Source organism: Equus quagga, chromosome 9 (assembly GCF_021613505.1).
Source record: "Equus quagga isolate Etosha38 chromosome 9, UCLA_HA_Equagga_1.0, whole genome shotgun sequence".
Lineage (NCBI taxonomy): Eukaryota > Metazoa > Chordata > Mammalia > Perissodactyla > Equidae > Equus > Equus quagga.
In genome coordinates, this window is record NC_060275.1 from 25036759 (window position 1) to 25061529 (window position 24771).

The 24771-nt window shown below is 44.8% G+C and overlaps 1 protein-coding gene and 1 long non-coding RNA gene across 2 annotated transcripts in view; one reads left to right on the forward strand and one right to left on the reverse strand.

Moving 5' to 3' along the window:
- Window positions 1-24771, reverse strand: part of MAPK4 (mitogen-activated protein kinase 4) — a 58303-nt gene that overhangs the window by 24318 nt on the left and 9214 nt on the right. The window lies entirely within an intron of this gene.
- On the forward strand, window positions 12661-14844 carry LOC124244517 (uncharacterized). The gene is made up of 3 exons (XR_006890062.1): window positions 12661-12771; window positions 13890-14639; window positions 14745-14844. It is a non-coding gene; the product is annotated as an uncharacterized LOC124244517 (long non-coding RNA).

The following is a 24771-nucleotide window of genomic DNA, read 5'->3' on the forward strand; positions in this document are numbered from 1 at the left end:
CTCCTGCTGAATTTGACTACCTGCCTCTCCTGGAGAAAGTCTCACCCACAGAGTCACAGCTTTTAGTGAAGGCAGTGTTTCCCGAAAAGGGTTCATGTCCCAAAGATGCTCATGGGGGGAGATAGCGGTGTGTGGACAAACGTCCTTGGGAGAGGTTGGCAGCAACTTGTTTATTTAGAGAGTCTCAGGGATTTAGGATGCAATACTCATCACACCTCTTTGTCCACATAATCATCTTTTTCCTAGGTGCATCTTGAGGACCACTCTTTTCAGGATGCACTGTGGGAAAGGCTGGGTAAGGTCCTTAACACGTTTACCTGGGAGAGGAAACACATTGACCTGGTAGCCCACTGCCTTCTATTATATTGGCAAAGACTAATGTCACACAGCTCCTGCTGAACAGAATGGAAACTCACACTGTCTCCCCCACTTATCTCTGAGCCCCCAAGGGCAGGGACCAACGGGACTTGCCATGCCTTCTGGGGCCTGCAGGCAGAAGATACTAAAGGCAGGGCGGCTGCGTATTACAAAAGCCATAAGAAATGTGGGGAGTGCAGGCTGCTGGGTGAGGCCACCCCACCCCACGCCACTCCCCAGGCAGGGAGGAAGCAGAGGCTGCAGAGGAGAAAGGAGGAGCGTGGGGATGGAGAGGAGGGTGGCAGAAAGGCCCTGAGCCCAACTCCAGCCGCTCTCCAGTGTTGCTTCTGTCAGGGTCTGAACCCAGCTCCTGGCTCAGTAACCCTGTCCCACCCTGACATGGGGAAGGGTCTTCTCTCCTAGGTGACCAGTGACCGGAAAGCCTGTCCAGGTCCCATTATTAATCAGAGACCACATCCTTTCTCTGAGCAAACACTTCTCTTCCTAGAAAAACAGGTTCTCGCCACTACACATCCCTCTTGCTGAGAGGCTGCTCCAGGGAATTAAGGTCCATTTTCAGAGGCTTTGTTGACAGGTATTTCTTAAGTGTTTCCAGTACTGTGCTCTGAGTTGGGGGACTTTCCTTAGGGAGCTTACAACTCAATTCTGGGCAATGAGTTTGCTGGTTTGACTCCGAAGACAATCATTAAACCGGGGAAGGTCAACACTGGATGATGGGGCGAGGATGGGGCAGCCACCTTGTGAAGAAGAAGCAGAAAGGGGGCCAGGGTGGATCCAGGTTTGGGGGGGACCTCTTAAAATATATGAAATTATGAACACTAAATTAGGAATGGAAGTGAATATTTTTGAATCAGAAAAGTGTAGCAAATTAAAAATTATAAAAAGCTGACAAATACCACAAACATCGCAAAATTCATAAAAATAGCATTTTTACTAATTAGCTGCTTGGCAAACTGCAGGTAGCTAACACGTGCATGTACTGCATAACCACTGATCATCTCTTCTATGACAGTCTTGTAATATAATTTTTCACAGACAGGAAATAAAGTTAACTCAGCCTTTGAAAGATAATTGAAAAGATAACTCAATCTGTCCTCTAATACGGTTGGCACTTTAGTACGGGCGGTATTTTAGAAGTTTCTCTCACCTTCAAAACTAGTTATCGGTAATAACATAAAATTTTCAGGGTTCTTGTCAAATGTGGGGAAAACTCTATTACGAATTCTTTTGTATATGAGCTGCAAGATTTGGGGGCATTTTCAGTTTTCTTATGTGGTGACTGAACTTCTGTTCTCTTTGAATTGGTGACACTCATTAGCCAGGATGTCCATGATGTCCTGGCTGTAGTCACCTATGACGGGTTGTAGGGTGGGCCCTGCTTCTTTTGTGTCATGACACTCCACGAGTTGATTTGATGAGCCACAGAAGGTTTCCTAGAAGTTATTTCCACACCAACTGGCAATAACTTAACTGCACACAGAGCCAACCACAAACTGTGTAAATCTATCCCACTAAACCCAAACTCAGCGTATCCCCAGCCCAACCTCCCCTTAGTCAGATCCTCCAAATGCCTGGCCTTGCCAGCACCACCCAACATGAGAAGAGTGGTGGAGGACAAGTCAGAATGGAAATAGACCACTTCCTGACAAACTGCTGCCAAAATATATTACTTTGCCAATATTACAAAAATATGTGACCATGTGAACACATTGTTAGGGTCCCTCCCAAGGCCTTGGGAGGGGTCGCCCAAGTGAGAGGCCCTGAGTTGAGTTTCAGGAGCTCCATGGGAAATTCGGCTCTTGAAAAAGAGCCAAAGAAGAGGTCAGTGGCTGAGGAAGACAGGGAGGCAGGTTGTCAGGATTTTCAAGATAGGAAAGCAGCTGCATATTCTAGGAACCTTCCTTGAAGGAAACCATGGCAGGGACTGTTTTCTCACAGGCTTTGGCAAATGGTCCAGAGAGCTGGTCACCCCAGAGAGTTTGTGAAGAGGCCCAAGGAGGAAGCTACTGTGGTTTTGAAGGATGGTTCCTTCCCTCCTCACACAAATAAGCTGGTCCAAGTTTTCGCCACCAGAAAAGGTCTCTCTGATCTCCTCCCCTTGCCACTTGCTCCCTTAAGTTCCTTTACCAAGAGCCAAAACCCCTTGGTTTCACTTTTAGAGGAACAGCTAGACAAGCAAATTCCTTGCCTCCCCTGAGAGAATATGCAGGGATTTTATTCTCCACATTCAGCAATACATCTGCAAGGTTGGAGGAGAGCTAAGGGAGGTAGGAGGATGCAAGAGCCTTGGAGACTTAGAGGGAGGTGGGGCTCTGAGGATGGCAAGGGGCACAAGAGGTGGGAGTGGGCCCCAAAGATAAAGTCTGCCTTCTTCACCATTTTCCACCACACTACCTGGTGGGTCCTGCCCAGACTTGGCAGATGGTTCCACAGAAGAGTGGTGATCTTTGCTTCCCTGTTTATGACAAAGCACTGCCAGTGAATTTGGTTTTCAAAACTCTAACACACGCAAAAGTTGAGGTATGAACCTGTAGTTTATTCATTTTCATAGCTGTATAGTATTCCAGTCTATTTATAGAGGGAGATTGTGGAGAGGCACTAGGTATTCTTTTGTGAGGTTTACTTTTGGCTATCTGTTATATAATAAAGAATTGGGCTAGTCTTTATTTTCTGTTCCTGGGAAGAAGCCTTTCTACCCTTTGGAATTTCCTGAGTGACAGAAGTGTCTTTGCTACTCATCATAGGCCTTTAGATAGTTTCAGGATGGGTCTGGCCATGCCCAGGATGCCAACGATGTGATTAGAGGATTGGGGTGCTGAAGGTTGAGTTCATTTAGGTGGCCAGTGATTCAATCAACCATGCCTATGTAATGAAACCCCAATAAACACTCTGCACCCTGAAGGTTGAGGGAGCATCCCTGGTTGGTGATACACATCAGTGTGCTATGAGGTGCAATGTCCCACAAAGAAACCTAACATCTGGGACCCTCTTAGACCTTGCCCTGTGGGTCTCTCCTTTTGGCTGGTCATGATTTGTATCCTTTATAATAAGACTGTAGTCTTCAGTACAGGGCTTTCCTGAGTTCTCTGAATCATTCAAGTGAGGGCGTATGGGGACCCCTGAATTTGTAGCCAATTAGACACGCAGGTGGCCTGGGAACCCTTGAGTCTGTGACTGATGACTGAAATAAAGACAGTCCTGTAGGGGGAATGCCCTTAACCTGTGAGTGTTTTCCTAACTCCAGGTCAGAAGTGAATTGCCAAATTACCAAATATTGTTTGGTTGCTATTATAAATGTTATATTATTTAAAATTATGTTTTCTGCTTTCAACCAGTATACAGAAATTTATTTTATTATTATTATTATTATTTTTTGTGAGGAAGATTGGCCCTGAGCTAACATCTGTTGCCAATCTTCCTCTATTTTTGTACATGGGATGCCACCATAGCATGGCTTGATGAGCGGTGTATAGGTCTGCACCTGGGATCCAAACCCATAAACCCTGGGCCACTGAAGTGGAGCATGTGAACCTAAGCACTATGCCACTGGGCTGCCCTGAAATTTATTTTTGTATATTGATCTTATATTCAGCAACAATGCTAAGGTCTTTTTATTATAGCTGTTAATTTGCCTATAGATTGAGGCTTTATTTAGGCAATCAAGTCATCTGTGAATAATAACAATCTTGTCTTATTTTGCTCACCAGGACCAGTACAAGGATGAAGAGAAGTGCTTGGCATCCTCAGCATGTTGTTAAAGAAAAAGCTTTTAACATTTCCTTGTTAAGCATAACATTGCTGAAGGTTTTGGTAGAAACCACTTTTTAGAGGAAGGAAGTTCTTTTTATCATTTTTTTAATAGATTTTTTTTATCATTTACAGATATTGAATTTTTATCATTTTTTTAATCGTTTACAGATACTGAATTTTCTGGAATATTTTTCTGCATCTATTGAGACAATGATGTGATTCTTTTCTCTCCTTTAATTTGTTTTTGGTAAATCCAAATAATAGACTTTCTAATGTTAAACCAACTTTACACTGCCAGGATGAGTTGAATTTGGACATGATATATTTTTTATATATTGCTGAATTTGGTTTGTTCGGGGTTTTTTGCAATTATGTTCATAAGTGACATGGGTCTGTAATTTTCCTTTCCCATGTTACACTTGTCTGGTTTTGGTACCAAGGTTATGACGTAGAGGGTATTTCCTCTTTTTCTATTCTCTATAGGAGTTTAATAAGATCAGAATTATTTGTTATTTAAAAGTTCGATTGAACTTGCCTACAAAACTATTGGGCCTGAGGTTTTCTTCGTGAGAAGATTTTAAAATTACTGATTTTTTAAAAATAGTTATTGCATGTTTAGGTGTTCAGTTTCTTTTTGAATTTGATAAAATTATATTTTTCTAAGAATATAGACTTATTTAGTAAAAATACATAAGTACATACTTATTTTGTATATTATTTAATGTATATATTTAGTTAACAAATGAACATCGATAGGCACAGGCTCCTAGTATTCTCTTAGTTTTGAGTCTCTTGCATCTGTGGTTATATCCTCTGATAATTGAGGGCTGTCTGAATGGCCAGCTGGCCTCTCTGTGGAAGGCTGACACTCTGAAGCTTGCTGGCTCACTGCTCAATTTTATTTTATTTCATGCTGATCAAAGATATGCCACAAATAGGAGAACAGAAACGTAATCTAGGCCGTGACTGTGTTTCCTCATTCATTCCTTCAGGAGAATGAAAACCAGGACCAACCATTCTTTTGATTCTCAGAGGTGAAGAGTATTACTGTCATTTAAGGAGCTGATTTTTGCAATCTTACTACAATTTAGTATTTTTTAGAGTGACAGAGGAATGTGGGTGAACTCTTCTAATGGAGGTGAGTAAAGAGGTCTTGACAAGCCCATCCCATAAGGCAGTTCTGGAAAACTGCTCCCTGGGCAGGGCCCCGAGCCCTTGTAACTACAGGCTGTCTGGCCCTAAGGGGCCTCATGCTAAAGGTTTAGGACTCAGACAGCTGATATGAATGACTCAGGCTGGTGAAACATCCAAGCTATTCAGGGGACCCTTCTGTTCTCCTCTGTGGACCAAATGACACCCTACCCTTTTCCCCTCCTCATTTAGATATTTTGCTGTATGGTTAGAAACCTCAGAGGCTGTGGATCTGAACTTCCATCTCCTCCTCTAAAAGAGACATTATAGGTCACTTTGATCCAGTCTCATTTTGCAGAAGAGGAACTCCTGATGCTCACCATCACCAGCATCATCGTCAACAAGAGAGGTGATTACTAAGCACTTACTATGAGCCACCAAGCACTATATCAGTACTTTACATAAAGAACTTCAATGAATACTTCACAATAGCCCATTAAATTAGTAACAGAGCAAACAGCTAGTAGCTTTGTTCCAGCTCCTTTTCTGGGTGCTGGGACGGAGCAATGAACAAAGCAGATAACTTGTGTGAACGAAGCAGGACATGCCCTGGCGTCCACATGCTACTGTAGGGTAGGTGTTTTTCTTCCTATTTTGTAGATGAGTAAAGCAAGGCTTAGGAAAAAATAAGGTGACCCAGCTAGTTAAATGTTGAAGCTGTGAATAAACTCAGGTCTTGTTTTGAGCAGCTACGCTATGCTCTACGTCAGCAATTCGCAAACTGAAGGACGCATCAGAATCAGCTGGAGAGCTTGTTAAAACTCACATTGCTGGGCCCCACCCTGAGTTTCTGATTCAGTATGTCTGGGGTGGGGTCAGAGAATTTTCCTGTCTTATAAATTCCCAGGTGAAGATGCTGGTTTGGGGCCCACACTTTGAGAACCACTGCTCTGTGTACAGAACCATGTCTTCTGAGTCTTCCTTACTGCTTCTTTCACCCCCCAACTTCCTTCTCTCCTTACCATATCTCTCCTCCATGCCTGTACAAGGGACCCCACACCAGGCCAACTCTCTACGTGATCCCAGGACCTCAACCCCACAGCTGCCAGCCCGCGTTGGCGTGCACTGCCGTCACCGTCTGTGTCTATGTGTACCGTTACCCTAATTAAACAGGTTCTCACTTACAATCCATGTAAACAAGTCATGCCGCTAAAAAGGACTGTTCTTGCTCCTGATTCCTTGGGCTGTATTATGGGCAACACACACATCACACCAACTGATGCTGGCTGCTTTGGCTCTCAGCCCGATCGCGAGGAGTTTCCAGGAGGAGCCAGGAAAGACCCGGGTTTGGAACCACACAGTCTTTCAGAGTGAGCGCAGCTGAGTCTTGTTCTCTCAGATCTGTAGGTTCTGCTGAATGACTCCTGTGCCCCCCAGGGAAGCCCACACCATTCGCTCCTTCAGCAGCCCCTGTGGTCGGATGGAGGGGTTCAACATCAGGGAGGATGGTCCCACACCGTTCTCTCGGCTCTCAGGCATCTGAGCCTCATTCCGCCTCACGGTTGGGACCTCCTCGTCTGTATTCCTCACGCTGCTCTGCTCGGTGGGTCCACGGGGCCAGGAGAAGCTCTTTAGAGACCCTTAGGACTGATGCTATCAGGGTGCCCCTCTCCTGTATGCAGTTCAAGCGAAACCCACACAAACTATAAAACAAGTGTAAGGAAATCTGTTTGGGGCTGAAGTGTGTCCTCCAAAATTCCTATGTTGAAGTTCTAACCCTAGGACCTTCGAATATGATCTTATTTGGAAAGAGGGTCATTGCAGATGTAATTAGTTAAGACGAGGTCATTAGAGTGGGCCTTAATCCAGTATGACTGGTGTCCTTACAAAAAGGGTAAATTCGGACACACACACACCTGCCGGGAGAACGCCACGTGAAGACGACGGCAGAGATCCGGGGGATGCCTCTACAGGCCAAGGAACACCAAAGATGACCAGCACACCACCAGCAGCTACAGGAGAGGCAGGGAACAGAGCCTCCCTCACAGCGCTCAGAAGGAACCAAACCTGACACCTTGATCTTGAACTGCCAGCCTCCAGAACGTGAGGCAATAGGTTTCTGTTATCAAGTCACTCGGTTTGTGGTGCTTTGTTACAGCAGGCCTAGCAAACTAACACAAAGTCCAACAAATATCCAATTTTCTTCCCACAATGATTACTTCGCTTTTTTTTTAAATAGCAAAAATAAAATTCTTTACAAATCCTTCTGGGTGTCCTTGCTGTGCTGGTGGCCAGCCTCTTGGGCGCTCCAGCACTGGCGTTACACAAGCACTGAAACGTTTTTGGGTTTTCTTGGCAGGAGGACCTGGCTCTGGTTTCACCCAGTGCAGCCTGCCCTCCCCTGCCAGACAAAGATTCCTCAGATGCCACGTAGCTTTGTTGAGAACATGAGCTTTGGACCTGGGTTCAAATCCTGGGCCAGCAACTTACTCGCTGGTGACTTAAAGCAACTTTTCTAACCTCTCTGAGCCTCAGTTTCCTCACCTGCAAAACAGAGATAACACTTCATAAGGTTGCTGTCAGGATTAAACAGAAAACACACGAGAAGCACCCAGCTCTAAATAGATGCTACGCTGCCCTCCGTTTCTCGGCTTCCATTTTGATAGAGACTTTAATGGTTCTCTTTTACTTGTTACATTATGTTCAAACTCATCAGCCTCATTTCTCGGGTTCTTCCTGATCTGTCTGCCTCACCCAGACTTCTTGCCCCCTTCTCCCCTGGGGTCATGCTCTACTGTATAGGAGATGTCCACCACATTTGTCTTGCAGTTGCCCTCACCTGGAATGCCTCCTCCCCCCCTCCTATCTAGCTCCTAACAGCCCACCGGCTCCCTTCAAGCCCCACCTCCTTAGGATGTCCTGGTTCATCCTTCCAGCTCCAAGTGACCTCTACCAGAGAGGGAAAATGAGGTCAGAGAGGGAAGAGGGGAAAGGAAAGTTTTCAACGAAAGCCCCCAACTCTGTCACTCATTCCTCACGGCTTATGCCACCTTGTCTGATTTTAATCCATGTTCTGTCTTTCCAGTTGGATCATCCACTCCCAACAGGCAGGGAGCAGAAGAATAGTACACACTCTCTTTTATCCAGCATTTTCGATTCAGACTGATTTCTCAGAGTGACCAGGTGAAGGAGGAGAAGTTTCCCTCTTACAATACCCAGCCCAGACTTTACACACTCAGCGTCTGGTGATGACTACGATCTGGATGCCACTGTCACACTCTCTCCTCTCAGTGAGGGCGGTGTGGCTGCAGAGTGAAGGAGGGAGCAGAGCCGGAGGTTGGCAACGAGGCGAGCGGGGCCAGCTCTTCCTGGGTGAATTAGTGGCCACCTTTATGGTCACTGAAGCTCTCTCTATGCAAATAACTTCCTGGGCGAGTGTTGTGGGGCCTGATGTTCCCACCTTAGGAGAAATTATATGGGGTAATACTGTGGGCGTGCAGGAGGCCACTGTCATTCATTCAATGAGTATGAAGTGTTCGCAGTTGGGGAGACACAGACGCGAGCCTGCTTTAAAGAGTTCAGGAGAGGGCTCTGCCGGATGGGGAGGACGCCATGTGAAACGAGCAGGCTCTTTCAGCTGAGTATCATTTAGGAGCTTGTCAGTTGTCTCTCAGCAGGACACCAGAGGTGAGGAGGAGGGACAGGTTTGGCCCACGGGACAGGGACTGTAAAGGGCGTCAATGGCCCTGGGTGGCCTGAGGACCCCGTGTGGGGCAGGGGGTGACAGTGGAGCATGGAGGCTGAGAGCTTTCCATCAAAGGTCAGTGGTTGAGCCCACCTGGGGCGGTCCTCAGAGAACCTGCATCCTCAGGACTGGGACCTCCTTGGGGGAAGCCATTCTGGCTGGCTGAGTCTTCCAGAGAGCCAAAGCCTTACTGTCAGCACAGAGCCCCATGACTTGCTTTTGATTTTAATTGTTCTGGATAGAAATGTTCCCAAAATATTAAGCCACCGTTTTCAGCAGCTTCAAAGTTCCCTCTCTTTCTCTCCCATTCTTTTTTTTTTTTCCCCAAGCAGCAGGACCTTTTTGATTTTCTCCATTCAAAGTCTCTTGCAGATAAATACTGAGCACTTCTTATTAAATCAGAGGTGGGAAGCCACAGCCCTGCTTGGGGAGCCTCCCCTGCATCCCTGAGGTTCCAAGGAACACAGTCTGAAAACATCTATCGTGGAAAGAGCATTGGACCTCAAGTCAGAAGTGCTGAACTGACGCCCAGATCTACCACTCACTAGTTATATAAGCCTAGGCAAGTCTCTCAGCCACTCTAAGCCTTAGTTTCCTCATCTATTAAATGGGAGACAATAATATGAGCCCACCTATAGCACAGGGTTCTCATGGGAATCAAATGATAATCAAATGCACGAAAGTCCACGCACACTTGAAACTGCTCCCCTCGCAAGGTTCTGTTGTCATTCACATTACACACACAACTGGCTCCTTAAAATAGCCTCAGTGTGATTTAACATCCTTCTGCAGGGTCGAGGTTTGGAACATCATGATTCTGAGTCATCACACACCGCAGCTCCCAGAAGGGAAGGGAGGCAGGCACGCCTCTCAAGAGCCTGCCGGCTGTGACTCTTTGTTAACTCTGATGGCTGCCTTTCTATTTGTCTGTCTCCTTACTTGTCAGGCTATCAGCTGCCACTTCTCTCCGCTCTAGGGTACCTGTCTAGTCCCTGTTTTGCTACCTTGAATCCGTTGTGGATTTGACAACCAGATAAGGAATTTTGCTAGAATCATGTGTAAAGTGAGGATAAACAGCCTCAGGTAAAATGCATCCACTTCGAGTGTGGGCTGTGCACCATCAAGTGAGCAGGTGAGGGTCTTCTGAACTTCCATCTTACCTGTGGCAGATGGAGGAGCCTAAAAACAGAGGGACTGCCATCTTTACTCCCGAGTTTGAAACTTGGACTCCACTTGGGAGCTGCCAGTCAACCCCACCCGGGGCTCTCCTGCCGAGGGACACCAGAGGACACACTAGAGCAAAGCTGAGTTGATAGAAACAGGTGTCCTTGCCCCAGGTTCTCCCACCCCAGTTCTAGCTAGCTTTGGTCCTTTGGTTTTCTCTTCTCTATGTGCCCCGGCTCCGTTACACTAAGTAACAGAAGAGCGCACGTCTACTGGTGCTCCCTCCCTGCCAGGCACTGTGCTAAGCACTCTGCATGCTTCATCTCATTCAGTCCTTAGAACAACCCTGTAAAAGAGACACTGCTACTTCCTTTTTACAGGTAGGAAAATTGAGCTTAGAGAGGATAAATAACTTGCAATTTTTAAGGAATAGAAGGTCATGCAATTTTTTTTTTTTTTTTGAGGAAGAGTAGCACTGAGCTAACATCTGCCACCAATCCGCCTCTTTTTGCTGAGGAAGATTGGCCCTGAGCTAACATTTGTGCCCACCATCCTCTACTTTTTAAATGTCGGATGCCCGCCACAGCACAGCTTGCTAGGTCCGCACCCAGCATCTGAACTGGGGAACCCCGGGCTGCCAAAGTGGAACATGCAAACTTAACTGCTGTGCCACTAGGCTGGCCCCAAGGTCATGCAATTTTTACGGACTAGAAGGTCATACAATTTTTAAGGAATAGAAGCAGGGCTTGTACCCCAACTGCTACTCTCCAGAGTTCTTTCTCCTGGGTTCTCAATGGTGAATTCAAGGTCCTGGGGAGTCCTGAACGTCCAGATTCTTTCCTACAAAAAGGGCAGTGGTCTGCACCAGAGATCTCATACGCATCATTTAGTCCAAGGAGAACAATGAAAGATTTCCCCCAGGGAGCAGATGGGGGCCCACCAGGACCCGGTGCGGCCCTGCACAGAGGCTCTATCTGGGTGAGAAAATCCAAGACTTAGGCTACAGGCAGAGAACAGTCAGCTGGTATGATTTCTGGAGCCACGGGAAGGTTGCTTGAGAAATACTGCCTCCATCTGCTGGCTGATGCTTGAAAATTCCTTTCCCTGGGATTCAACCCTCCCACCATCAAGAGTAAAACTTAAAATATACGCATCACTGGGCTGTGTGGCCATGTGTTAAAAATCACACTAAAGTGTAAATGACTGACACCAGCTCCCTTTTTAAGATCCATGGAAGGTTTTGAGAGAAAGAAAAAGCACTCAATAGTGTTCCTGTGGGGGTGAGGGAAAATGGGAAAGGGAGGTGGGGGACAGCAAATTGGATGGGCGCTCTAACGTGGAGAAAGGGGTACAGACAGGGAAGGCTGGGAGATGAAAAAGACAGACCCTACCAACTCTGCAGTTTTGTCTAAAACCAGTTCTGGCTCCAAACGCTCTCACTCTCTTACACTTTGGGAGCTGTTCTCTTCACAAAGGAGCACTGGGTCAGAGCCCACTGAAAATCTTTAGGTAAAACCTGAAAATGATAAAAATCTATTTTACAAAAGAATTTTCCAGGATGAACTGCCTCTACTTGAATAACATGGGCATTTAAAGGACAAGGTGTATGTGGGTAGGAAATCTCGTACCTACATAGAGCCGGCTTCTACACATCACATGTGGGATTTGTTAAGTTCGGCGGCACAGGCTTTCATAATCTTTTTTTCATCAGAAAGCAAAAAAATGTCAAACTCCAACTGACCACGAATCACTTCTTCAGAAATACAGTCAGACTCTTGCTCTCTCCCAACCTCTAGGGCACTCGCGCTTCCCAGCCATGCTTTGCCATCCTGGCTGAGTTATTTCTGGAGATTTCGTTTCACTGTCTTACAGGACAGATTTGTATTTTATTTTTTAATTACAGAAGTGGTTTAGATTCATTTTTCAAAAACTTCAAACATTAAAGAAGGAAACTTCATAGTCAAAGTCATTCCTCAATTCTCAAGATACCCCAAACCCCATTCCCTAAAGGGAGTCACAACTTAGCAGAATGTCCGCTTTTCCTTCCACCTCTCCATGGACACACGCATATCCTTTCTTTCCAAAAATGAAATAATTCTATCATACTTTTCCTTAACCTGCTTTCTTCACTTCATCGATTACAGACAACTTCGTATTAGGATAAAAAGAAATTTTTAAATGGTTGCACAGTACAGATTCCCTTTGTTGTTTAAAACCTCTGTTCAAAGCTCTTTAAATTTTTATTCCAAATGTCTTCTTCTCTCTGTGAGCTTAGGTCCTATAAAATCCATCAGCCTATGTTAACTCACCGTGTCAAGCAGTTGTCAGTAGCAAGATGCTCTTCAGAGAAGGAATTTGGTATAGTTTGCATGCAAACTCACACCTGGATCTAAAGAAGTGGGAGAGCGAGTAGGTTAGGAATGTGGAAGCTGAGCCTGAATAGTCTCACTTTAAAACAGGGCCCCAGCTCCCGTTTCCCCTTTCTACTATCTGTAAAGAACAGGTCCTGGAGAGAAGCAAAGTCCCAGCTGCTGGCCAGGGAGGTCACCTGAAGGATCTGAAACAGCCGAGGCAGGCGAAGCAGAAGAGCCAGCTGGGGAGAGGTGAGCCTTCGGGGGTTCTCACGCAGGGCAGCACCCCCTCCCTTCTGAGCTGTCCCTGTCTGAGCTTTGTGGAGAAGACTAGGGTGCAGAGACTAAAGCAGATTTGCCAGGGACATCAGATCCATCCTATCTTGCCTCCTTGGTCTCACCGCTCAGAATCTGCAACCTGGGTCCAAACTCTGCTCCCCTTGCTTGCCGTCAGCCAAAGTGGAGCTGAAGGAACCAGTACCCCTTTCTTGGATGGCCCTGGGCACCCATGTGGCTAAATAATAAGATTTCAGGAAAGTCTCATTGTGTAGAACAGACGATCCCTGAAAAACGGGGCCCACACTGGACGGAGGAAAAATCGCCATCTGCTTAAAAGGCACAAGTTTACAGGAAACTGCAGGGAGTCCATTCACAACATGAGGGGTGGTTTTGTAATGTCAACAAACAAACCTTATTTAGCTATCCAGCAAGTACAAAGCTGGGGAGATTGGGTGTGCTTGAGTCTGGAGTGACATCTGAGAAGGAAATCCATTGTTCAAAAAGAAGCAGAACATTGCAAAGAATATGTGGACAAAGTTTCGGCGCTATTTAGGAGGTGGTTTTGTGTTCTGGCTAAATGAGAGTTAAGCAGAAAAGACTTTTTGTTTCAATCTCTGTTGCTGGAAATCTCTCTAAAATGTCCCCGTTCGATTTCCTGCCTTGGTACATAGCACCCAGGGAACAGAATTCAATTTTTGATGACTGAATGACTTCCTTAGCTTCCGGGTCTTTCTGAATTTTAGTTCATTTTTTGGTACAAGGCTACAGAGAGAAGTGTAGACAATGTGGAAGACCTTTGGCCTACAGAACGTTCAGACTAGGAACCAATTTGAAGTGAAAAACCAAAGAGCAATGGAATTCCTCACAAGGCTCGTTTCTGTTTTGTTGTCATTTGATTTGCTTCTCAAAGCCAAATCCAGACTCAGGCAAGTCACTATTTTGGGGGGCCTCTCTGGGTAGTGCGATGAGCTAATTTCTAGGTTCTTACATGGCCCTCACATTCTGTGTCTCTGAGAACTCAGCTGCTCTGGTTAGCTGAGAGCTCTGTTAATTGATATTTTGCTCTTTGCTGTATGCCCCTATCTCATCAGGAAAGTCACAGAGCACTGACACGCTGGCTCCCTCGGCAGGACTCACTGTGAAGGCAGCAGACATACGTCACTGAAACAACAGCTTCAGGGGAGCTGGACATGCCAAGTGTCATTATCTGGCGCCACTCAAGAAGATGACAGTCTTTAAACCTGGCTCCTTCTCCCAAACACAGTCTGAGGGAGACGTGAACAGAACTGGCCCTCCTTGGGAAGGCTGAGGGTGCAGGGCAAGGACCAGAAGTTCGGGGATGAGGGCTGCTTTGATCTCACACAGTCTTGCATCTAGAATTTTGGGGTCTCTGTCTGGAGATGAACTGCAGGGGAAGACATTGGGATGAGAGTCCTTGACTGGCTTGATAACTAGTCTCAGGGCTGGTTTTACGTGCTCACAGGGCCTCCTCACACACACATGGCACGTTCCCATCTCTGTGTTTTGGTCTTTGAACGCTGATCTTCCCCTCAGCTGTGTGTGGGATGCAGGCCTGTATTCTCTTCATTTGACAGTGAGGAAGCTGAGCCTCACGGGTGGGGGCATTTGCTCAAGGTCACACAGGTACCGCATGGGAGGCAGGGCTGGAACCCAGGCACCAGACCCCAGCCCATTGTTTTTCTTCCTGTCTTTGAAAAGACCCCACATTGCTTTAAGTTCTAATCCTGCTTCTGCGGCCTTAGGAAAGACGAACAGCAGCCATCGTTCTTGTTTCCAGATGGGGAAACCAAGGCACAGCGATATTTGCTCCTGACTGTTTGGTGAGTTGGGAGCAGAATGGAGACTAGAAATCAGATTGTCTGGACCTAAGACCAGGGTTTTGTTTCCAAATGAACAATTTCTTCACCCCTGTGCATTCCTAGCAGGTTGTGGAATGCTCACCATGAACGCCATGAGCAAGGAGGCTCAGAAGAGGAAGCAGGAAGGCATGACAGCGGGCAGGAGACATGAAGAGAAAGAGAGAGTAATGGCAGGTGAGCAAATCTGGGGCGGGTACCACCTCCTGGGTGCCAAGCCTGCAGAACGTGAAGATGCCTGCAGGTCACCTCATACACTGCTCCCCACCCTTTGGCCCTAACCCCTGTATGCCTGCCTGGAACCTACTGTTTTATCTCTCCAACAGTCTCCAACCTATTCAGCTTCATTCCAGTGCTTTCCCGCCAGTGGCTTCTCTAGAGCTCACGTAGGGGTGTTCACCCAGGCCTGCCTTCATCTGTACTCCTTGGTATGGACCTTCCTCCCTCTGGTATGGCTGCTCTGAAGACAGTGGGCACTGCTCTAACGAACTGATCCAAACCATACCCACGTGATGCTCAGGGTAAAGGCTGTCTCCTCCTCCCCACCTCCCCAAAACAGAGGCCACTCAAGAGAATGAAGGGTGTCAAAGCTCTTCTGAGTTGCAATAACAGAACCACTCAAAGGAGTTTGAGGAAAAAGAGAGGCTCCACCAAGGGTATTTGAAGGAGATCAGGGGTGAGGGTAGAGTTAAGCTTCCAAAGGACTAAAAACATTAACCAGAGGGCTCTCAGCTCAGGGAGGACAAGCTCGCTCTCTCCCTCTCTCTGGTCTCTCAACCCCTCTTTACTTGGCACCTTCTGTCTGCACATGTGGCCCTCTCCAGCTCAGCAGCTCTCTGTGCTGCTGTCTGCTCTGCTCTCAGACAAGAGGGACCACCAGGCCTGACCCCCTTCCTGCAGGTCAGAATGGAAGTGTGGATGGTGAGTCAGATGCCTAAATGGGGACATCCAGAGTGAAAGGAAAAAGTCCAATTATTGTTCTTCGTGGCTGAGCTCCAGCTCCACGCAGCCCTGTATCCAGCTGTGCTGCCACTGCTCCTGTACTTCTGGGAGGGAGGGGCTGAAGGAGCTGTGTGGGTGAACTCTGAGGCTGTTACAAACACCCAGTCCATATAAGCTCCCCACTTAAATATAAACTCCATGAAGCCAGAGAGGTTGTCTAGAGTCTTGTGTTTCAGTCTTCTATCCCTAGCACCTAGACCATAGCTGGTGCTCAAATATTTGTTGCCTGAATTACAACTGAAATACAACAAACTGTATATATTTAAAATGTACATTTTTGATAAGTTTTGACATATATATATATATCTGTGAAACCATCACCAATCAAAATAACGAATATATGCATCAACCCCGAAAGTGTTCTTATACCCTTTGTAATTTCTCCCCATTCTTAGGCAACCACTGACCTGTTTGCTGTCAGTACAAATTAGTTTACATTTTCTAGAGTTTTACATAAATGGAATCTTGCAGTATTTATTCCATTCATTCATTCATTCATTTTGGTTTGGCTTCTTTCACTCAGCATAATTATTTTCAGATCCACCCATATTGTTGTGATTGGTTCCTTCCCTGTTATTGCTGAGCAGTAATTCCATTGTGCGGATATGCCACAGTTTGTTCGTCCAAACACTGATGGACATTTGAGTAGCTTCCAATTTTTCTCTATGAAAAAGAAAGCTGCTATGAACATTTGTACACAAGTCTTTGTATAGACATATGCTTTCATTTTTCTTATGTAAATATATAGAAGTGGAATGTCTGAATCATATGGTAAGATTTAAGTTTAATTTTTAAAGAAACTGCCAAACCATTTTCTAAATGGTTAGAACACTGATTTTCAAATATTAAGCCAAACTTGCATTCCTGAGATAAAACACACTTGGTCACTAAGCATTTTCCTTTTTATATATTGTTGCATTCAATTTGCTAAATTTTGTTAAGAAATTTTGCATCTGTGTTAATGGGAGATATTAACCTGTTGTTTTCCTTTCTTGTAATGTTTTTTGTCAGGTTTTGGTATCACAGTAATGCTTATAATGAGCTGAGAAGTATTCCCTTCTCCAACTCTTTGAAAGAGTTTGTAGAATTGGTACTATTTCTTCTGTAAATATTTGGTGGAATCCATCTGTGAAGCTATTTGGGCCTGGAGTTTTCTTTGTGGGAAGGTTTTTAAACTACTAACTCAATTTCTTTAATAAATATATGGATATTCAGATTATTTATTAAGAAAATGTTTTTGAGATATAAATCACCTACCATAAAATTCACTATTTCAAAGTGTACTGTCCAGCGGTTTTTAGTATTCAGTCATGCCTCACTTAACGATGGGCATACGTTCTGAAAAATGCGTCATTAGGTGATTTTGTCATTGTGTGAACATCATAGAGTGTACTGAAGGGGAACAAAATTTGCCACCTCCAAAATGTGTCTCTTTAACATGAGGATTATTTAGGCTGATTACTTTTAAGAAACAAAGACTCAAAGTTTTTCTTATTGCCTCCCCTTTAACTGCCTAAAAAGAATTCAGATTAAAAAAACCCATCTCAGGAAGGGAGCTATCACCCTGGCATAACATGAACTAGGTGGTAGACAGGGAGCAACCTAGAAAGTCTGTTTGTTGGGCTTCTCTGGGTTCTTCTGTTTCTGTGTGGCCAAACAAACACTTGCTTTCCAAACATTTGCTCCTTTGAACCTATCTGTGACTTGCCTTCTTCCCTTTGAGTCCCTGACTCTCCTCACCCCCAACATCTCCTTTTGTCTTTAGCTGAGGATGGTATTTAAGGTGAGGGCTTTGGACATTTTGGCGATTACTCAGTTTTCCTGGGTTTCTCTCATGTATACATGTTATTAAACTTTTGTTTTTCTCATGTTATTCTGTCTCATGTCAATTTAATTCTTAGATCAGCCAGAAGAACCTAGAAGGGTAGAGGAAAACTTCTTCCTCCCCTACAGTGCTTACACAAACCTAGATGGCATAGTCTACAATACACCTTGGCTAAATGGTACTAATCTGATGGGACTACCATTGTATATGCAGTCTGTAGTTAACCAAAACATAATTATGCAGCATGTGACTGTACTGGCAAGGTTGTGCAACCGTCGTTACTATCTAATTCCAGAACATTTTCATCACCCCAACACAAAATCTCATATCCTTTGAAAGTCATGCTCCATTTTTTCCCAATCCCCAGACTCTGGCACCACTAATTTAATTTTTATCTCTATGAATTGGCCTATTCTGTACATTTCATATAAATGAATCATATAATACATGGCCTTTTGTGATTGGCTATTTTCACTTAGCATAATAGTTTCACGATTCATCCACGTTACAGCATGTATCAGCACTTCATTCCTTTTTAAGACCCAAATAGCCAAAATAATCTTGAAAAAGAACAATGTTGGAGGACTTAGACTCCTGATTTCAAGACTTGCTCCAAAATTTCAGTAATCAAGAGAGTGTACTACTGACACAGGAGACACATAAGTGAAGCTGAACCTCTACCTCACGTCATCTACAAAAATGAACTCAAAATGGACCAAAGACTTAAATGTAAGAGCTAAACATATAAAACTTTAAGAAATCATAGGCATAAATCTTTATGATCTTGGATTAGGCAACGGTTTCTTAGATTTGACACCAAAAGCAACAAAAGAAAAAAATAAACTGGATATCATCAAAATGAAAACCTTTTATGCTTCAAAGGACAACATCAAGAAAGTGAAAAGATAACCCGGAGAATGGGAGAAAATTTTTTGCAAACCACTTATCTGATAAGGTACTTGTATCTAGAATATATAAAGAACTTTTATAATTCAATAATAAAAAACTCAAATAACCCAATTAAAAATGGACAAAGGATATGAATAGGCAGTTCCCCAAAGAAGATATACAAATGGCCAATAAGCACATGAAAAGATGCTCTACATCATTAGCCATCAGGGAAATGGAAATCAAACCTACAATGACACACTACTTCACATCCTCTAGGATGGCTAGAGAACACTGTGCTGATCCTAGCTGCAATTAGCCATTTGGGAACATCTTCAATATAAGCCTTTTCAAACATGTCACTATAGGCTTGGCAAAATGGCTATCACTTTCATCCACTGAAAGAACATAAAAACAAAACAAAACAGAAAATGACCAGTGTTGGTGAGGATTTTGAGAAATTGAAGCCTCATACATTGCTGGTGAGAATGTAAAGGGGTGCAGCCACTTTGGAAAACATCTGGTAGTTCCTCAAACAGTACCATATGACCCAACAAATCCACTCCCATGTACATACCCAAGAGAAATGAAAACCTAATCTACACAAAAACTTGTACATGAATCTTCATAGAAGCATTATTCATAACAGCCACAAAGTGGAAATAACCCAAACATCTACCAGCTGAGGAATACATAAACAAAATGTGGTTTTATCCACACAATGGAATGGCTTTCAGCACTAAGAAGAAATGAAGTACTGACACCTGCTACCACACGGATGAACCTTGAAAACATTATAATAAGTAAAACAAGCCAACCACAAAGGACCACATATTGTATGATCCTATTTATACGAAATGTCCGGAATAGGGAAATCTATGGAGAAAGAAGGTAGATTAGTGGTTGGGGGATGATGACTCAGAGGAGCAGGCTTTCTTTTTGGGGTGATTAAGATATTCTAAAATAGATTCTGGTGATTGATGCACAACACTGTGAATAGACCAAAAGCCATTGGATTGTACACTTTAAATGGGTGAATTGTATGGTATGTTCATTATATCTCAATAAAATTGTTTTTAAAGAAAAGAGTTTAGAGGCAAATACAAACCATTGTTCTACTGAAAGGAATACCCTAGCTGGTACCCTTTTTCCAACCGGCTGTGTGCTAGGGCAGCAAGCTCTGGGTCCCTCTGTGGGAACCTATGCTCCTAAGAAGCAGGCACTGGGCCTCAGTAAGTTTCCAGTGGGGAGAGACAGAAGGAGAGAGTGGTGTGGGAGTGGTGGGGGCAGCAGGAGGGACACGGGAAGGCAGGAGCGCTGCAGGAAGGCGGGAGACTGTGTGGGGTCCCACAGAGAGAAGGAAGGGCCCAGGACACAGGGATTATAATTTCCTGTCCTGGCTCCATCGCAGCTCACTATGGGGCCAGGGAAGGGCACAGAACTGTTCTGTTCTCCAAGTATCATCACGGGGAAAGCAGAAGCAAGTGCCCCCTGTGTCATGACTCTTCCTTCTTCTCATCTCAGAAGGTTCCAGGGGAGTCCTCGAGTTCTGGAGCTGAGCCCAGTTGCATCAGCTGCTCCAGGTCCCCAGAGGCAGCTCTGGTTCCGGCTCTGCCTCTCATTAGCAGTGGGCCTTAGATGGGCTCCTCAACCCCAGGGGCTCTGTAATCCTCAGCTATCAAGTGAAGACAAGAAGCAACCCGACCTGCCTCCCTCAGAGGCTTGATATGAGGATCCAGAGTTACCACGGGTGGGAAAGAACTCCCAAGGCGCACTATTGCGAATTGTGGGAAAAATATCAGGGTGGATGTGATATTGACCCCGCGCCCCCTGCCCCCAGCAACAGGAACCACTGGCTATTCATGCTCTCTCATTAGCTTCTGACCCACACAGCCTTTGCAAATTGGTTGGGATCAGGGCTGAGGACAGCTGATGACCACATAACAGCTAAGACAAAAGCCTACAGAGAACCAGACACACAACTCGGTCCTTCTGGTCTCGGGTTCCTCCGAGCTCAGCTTGTGATCTTCCGACAACCTCCTTCCTACACTGTGATTCCTTAGGCCTATGAAGCCAGGCTGGGCAGGTCATTCCTTGCTCCTGGACTTGTCCTCCTGCACAGGGTACTGTGACTCCAACCCCAGAACAAAAGGTGTAGGGATTAAAAATGGGAAAAATTCATCCCCAAGAAGATGCATCCTGCAGATCACAAGTGGTTTATTGAGCTCACTGTTGGGAGGGCACATGGTTTCTGAAGATGTTGCAATGAAATTTTCATGACCATACCCAGGAGGTCCCCATGCCTTGGACACCTGCAGTCTAGGTCAGCTGGGGACACAAGAGGGGCCAGTATGGTGCAGTAGGGAGAATAAGGATGGCTCCTTTTTTCCTGCTGCCTCAGACAACAAGAGGATCTTGTCAGGTGCATGATGGATGATAGAGGGCAAACATGCTAGAAGAGAGGAGAAGGAAGGAACAATAAGAGCCTTGGGGCACTGTAGGACAAGGCCCTACCTCTTCCCAAACCAGCCTAGCCAGGGCGGGCCTCTTGGTTGCTGCTCTATGTGCCTGGATGTGAAAGTCGATGGCAGACATCTAATAAGCACCCCTGGGGAGGCCAGGCCCTGCTCTCTAGTCTCTGCAGGGTGAAGAGTGGAGGGGTAGGGGTGATGGCTGCTCACAGCTGGGACCCATTCTGATTGGTCACCACGGATGTCTAGTCTGATTGGTTGGTCCCAAAGCTTACCAACTGTTAAATATTTTGGATAGCACTCCTAGTGTATAACCTCAGTACTCAAACTAGTCTTGGCCAAATTGCAAGAATGTCAAAATTTAGGGGGGCTCCCTATTCTGGTATCCTTTGGGTTAAACACACTCCCCCAAGCCCAGTGCTTCCTAATCGATCTATTTTGACAAGTTTTTTCAAATAAGGGTTTTCTGACTTGTTCCCACTCTGCTTCACTTCTTCAATTTGTATCTTAGAAGAGAAACTTAGGCATGGTCAATTGACTCCATAAAATTTACTGTCAGTGGTGGAATTTCAGGTATCTGAGAACAGAGAAACGTCCTCCAATAGTGATTAATAATCATAGAGCTAATATTTACCAAGCCCTTCTCAGCTGTCTGACACAGTGCTAAGCATTTCACACACATCATTTCATCTAGTCCTCACACAGCCCTATGAAGTAGAATCTGTTATTATGAGGGGACAGAGCCAGCCTGAGGCAGGGTAAGCACCTTGCTCAGGGTCACATGGTACCAGTCATCATCTGCTCACTCCACCTATGAAGAGGGTCGTCCTGCTTCCCAGGGCCATGACACACCCAGATGAGCCCACCCCATGGTCCCTGCAGAGGCAGCAGCTAAGGCAGGGCTGCCACTCTGGGTGGGGAGGTAAGATGTACACTTTTGACACAATGGGCACCAAAGAGCAGAATGCAGTCGAGGGTCGGCGTGCACACACTCCTGGGCTGGATGCCGGTGTGCTTGACCCTTCTCTCTCAGGCACCGAATAATTCAGGTTAATCACACTTTTTGTAACAAACATGTTTTTGGTAAACTTACTCTTGCAACAAACTTCTCCGACCTCCCACCTGAAAAGGTGACTGTGATAAAACCATGCATGTTCATGTTGCACATTTTTGGGAATTACAGAAAAATAAAAATGGGAAAAAAGCCAAGCGTTGCCCAATCATTGCTAACATTTTGGAGGTTTTACTTCTAGTCTCTTTTTTATGTCAGCCTTTTCTCCTCATTTTAAACTGTTATGATCATACCATCTATACAATTCTGCATCTTGCTTTTTAAACCTAATAATTATTACATAAACATTTTCTATGTTATTGTAAACTCTTCAAAAACACCATTGAAAATAGCTGTATAACATTCTGTTTAGCGGATGAACCATAGTTCACTTAACTATGCCCCAATCTCCAACACGAATTTGTTAAGTTTAGGTTTTCATGGGTCAGGTTTTCTCTAAGTAAAGGAGTGGTGTTTGCCAACATCTGAGCTCTGTGTATCTAGAAGTTAAAGTGTCACAGAGGATCACACGGTTTGAATTTGCCTTTTTTACTTTGGGACGAGTTTAAAATGGTACTGAGGTAGGATAAGAGGATTCTATAGACAGTGTCCCTGAATCTCAATAAGGCATTTAGCTAAACCTCTTAGGATGTTTTTGTGGACAATGAAGAAACACGGGTCAGACAACTATTTACCTATGTAAATTCACAACTGGTTGGACAAGTAAATCCAAAGAATGCTAACTTAGGGTCAGTGTCACCCTGGAGGGAGGTGTCTAGTGGCAGGAGGCTAAGTCTTTCATGTAATCTCTTTACCCATTTTTTAATCAGTGATATGGGTGTAGTCCTAGAAGACAGGCTTATGAATTATGAAGCTATAAGGGATAAGATTATGCGATAGAACAAAGATCCCAAAAGATGTCATCAGGTTGGAATATTTGCCTGAAGCCAACAAGATGAAATCTATTAGGGGTGAGTGTAAAGTCTTGTACTTGGGCTAAAAAATCAACCACATAAATGTCAAATAGAGAATTCTGAGCTTAACAGAAGTTAGTTGGCTACAATCTCAATATGAGCAATAGTTGACAATGGCTGCCAAAAAAACACCACAGCATAAACAGCGAGTCATTTATGGAACAGAGATGTCACATTCCCACCGACTCTGCTGCTTAAATCACCTAGTAACTGTTCTGGAACACATATTTTAAGAAAGGGTCTGACAAGTAGGAGGTCAATGAAAGGACAGTCAGGATAGTGTGAGCTCTGGGAACACTGTCATCTAAATAGCCAATGAGGCCATATAGCTCATATAGCCTCTGAAGCCACTATTGGGTAGCTCTTCTATTGGGCTTTGAAACCCAACTGTGCCATTTACTAGCTGGGTGACCTTGGACAAGTTACTCTCTGTGCCCCAGTGTCTCCATCTGTAAAATGGGGACAACAGCAGCATTTGTTATTATTATTATTATTATTAGGTTGTTATGAGGACTAATAGGTTAACACCTGTCAAACACTTAGAACAGTGCCTGAATATTACTATGCGAAGAGGACGGGGTTCTAGGCTGCAGAGCTTTAGAGAAGTATGATAGACGACTTCAAATATCTGAAAGTTTTATCCTGAGAGGCTCTTGAGGACCATGCTCAATTCAGCGAAAAGGCAAAGGTTTGTCTTCTTCATTAGTCAATAAGCATTTAATAAGCATGTATTATGGGTCAGATACTGTGGTAGTGCTAGGAATAGAGAGATGAATGAGATCCATACTCTTTCCTAAGGGCCCCACTGTCTATTGGGGAAGAGGAGTGTAGACAGGTACTCACAATAGTGTGGGGATAACTGCTTTGAGCAAGCAGAGGAAGGTGTGATAAATCCTTCCCTGGGGAGCTGGGCAAAGCTTAGCAGAGGTGGGGCTTTTGAGCAATATCTGCAAGGATAAATAAAAGTTTATGTGGGAGCAGCAGGAACAGAGTGTAGGATAGAGCTGTCACTAAGTATGGTATTTTCCAGGGAATGGTGACAAGTCAGTGACATTACAGCACAAGGTGAGTGGCGTGGCAACAAATGAAGCCAGAGATAAGGGCTGGTCTCTCCCAGATCAAAGGAATGTGGTACTGATATAGAAGGTAGCCAGGAAAGTCAGGATAATCATAGCAATGTGATACTCCCCCCGAGCCTTCTATTTCAATACTACTGTCTTCTTAACAGGTAACCCTAGCAAAAGCTGCATAAAGAAACAATGTTTCAGGAGAAAACTGAAAAGGATTTGATTCAATTTTCTAATCATCCTTCTTCAGTATAAATGTGGGAATATTTGCCTGTAGAGTAAGACAGTGTCATGTTCCTGGAACATTTACAACCTTGGAGTACCCAAGTGGAGAGACTGCAGCAAGGACTGGAGCAGTTGGGATCCTTTCCACCGAGACTGAAGATACTATCTGAAAAGGAGTTCCCTTACCAGCACATTCACTCAGGTATAAAGAGAAGGAGGAGTATATTATTCAACACTTATCCCCCAAGGTTCTCCACTTAATTCCACTTAATAGTCTTCATTAAGCATACTACAGGGGATGTAGAGATAAGTAGGTCATCAACACTTCCTTCAAGGTGCTTACAATCTAGCATTAAAAGATAAGTAGCCACATAGAGCATGACATCATCGAATGTTAGGACTGGCCTCTTCTGGTCATGATGGAGTAAGCAGTACTGGATTTGCCCTCCTGCTGTAAGCAACTATAAACTCAACAAACCTACATAGCAGATGTTTTTAGGCACTGGACAATATGCTGTGCAGGATCCCTGAGAGACAGGAAGGAAACTCATAAGGTGAGCCTCATGTTCATCCTGGCACTCTGCCTGGGTAGA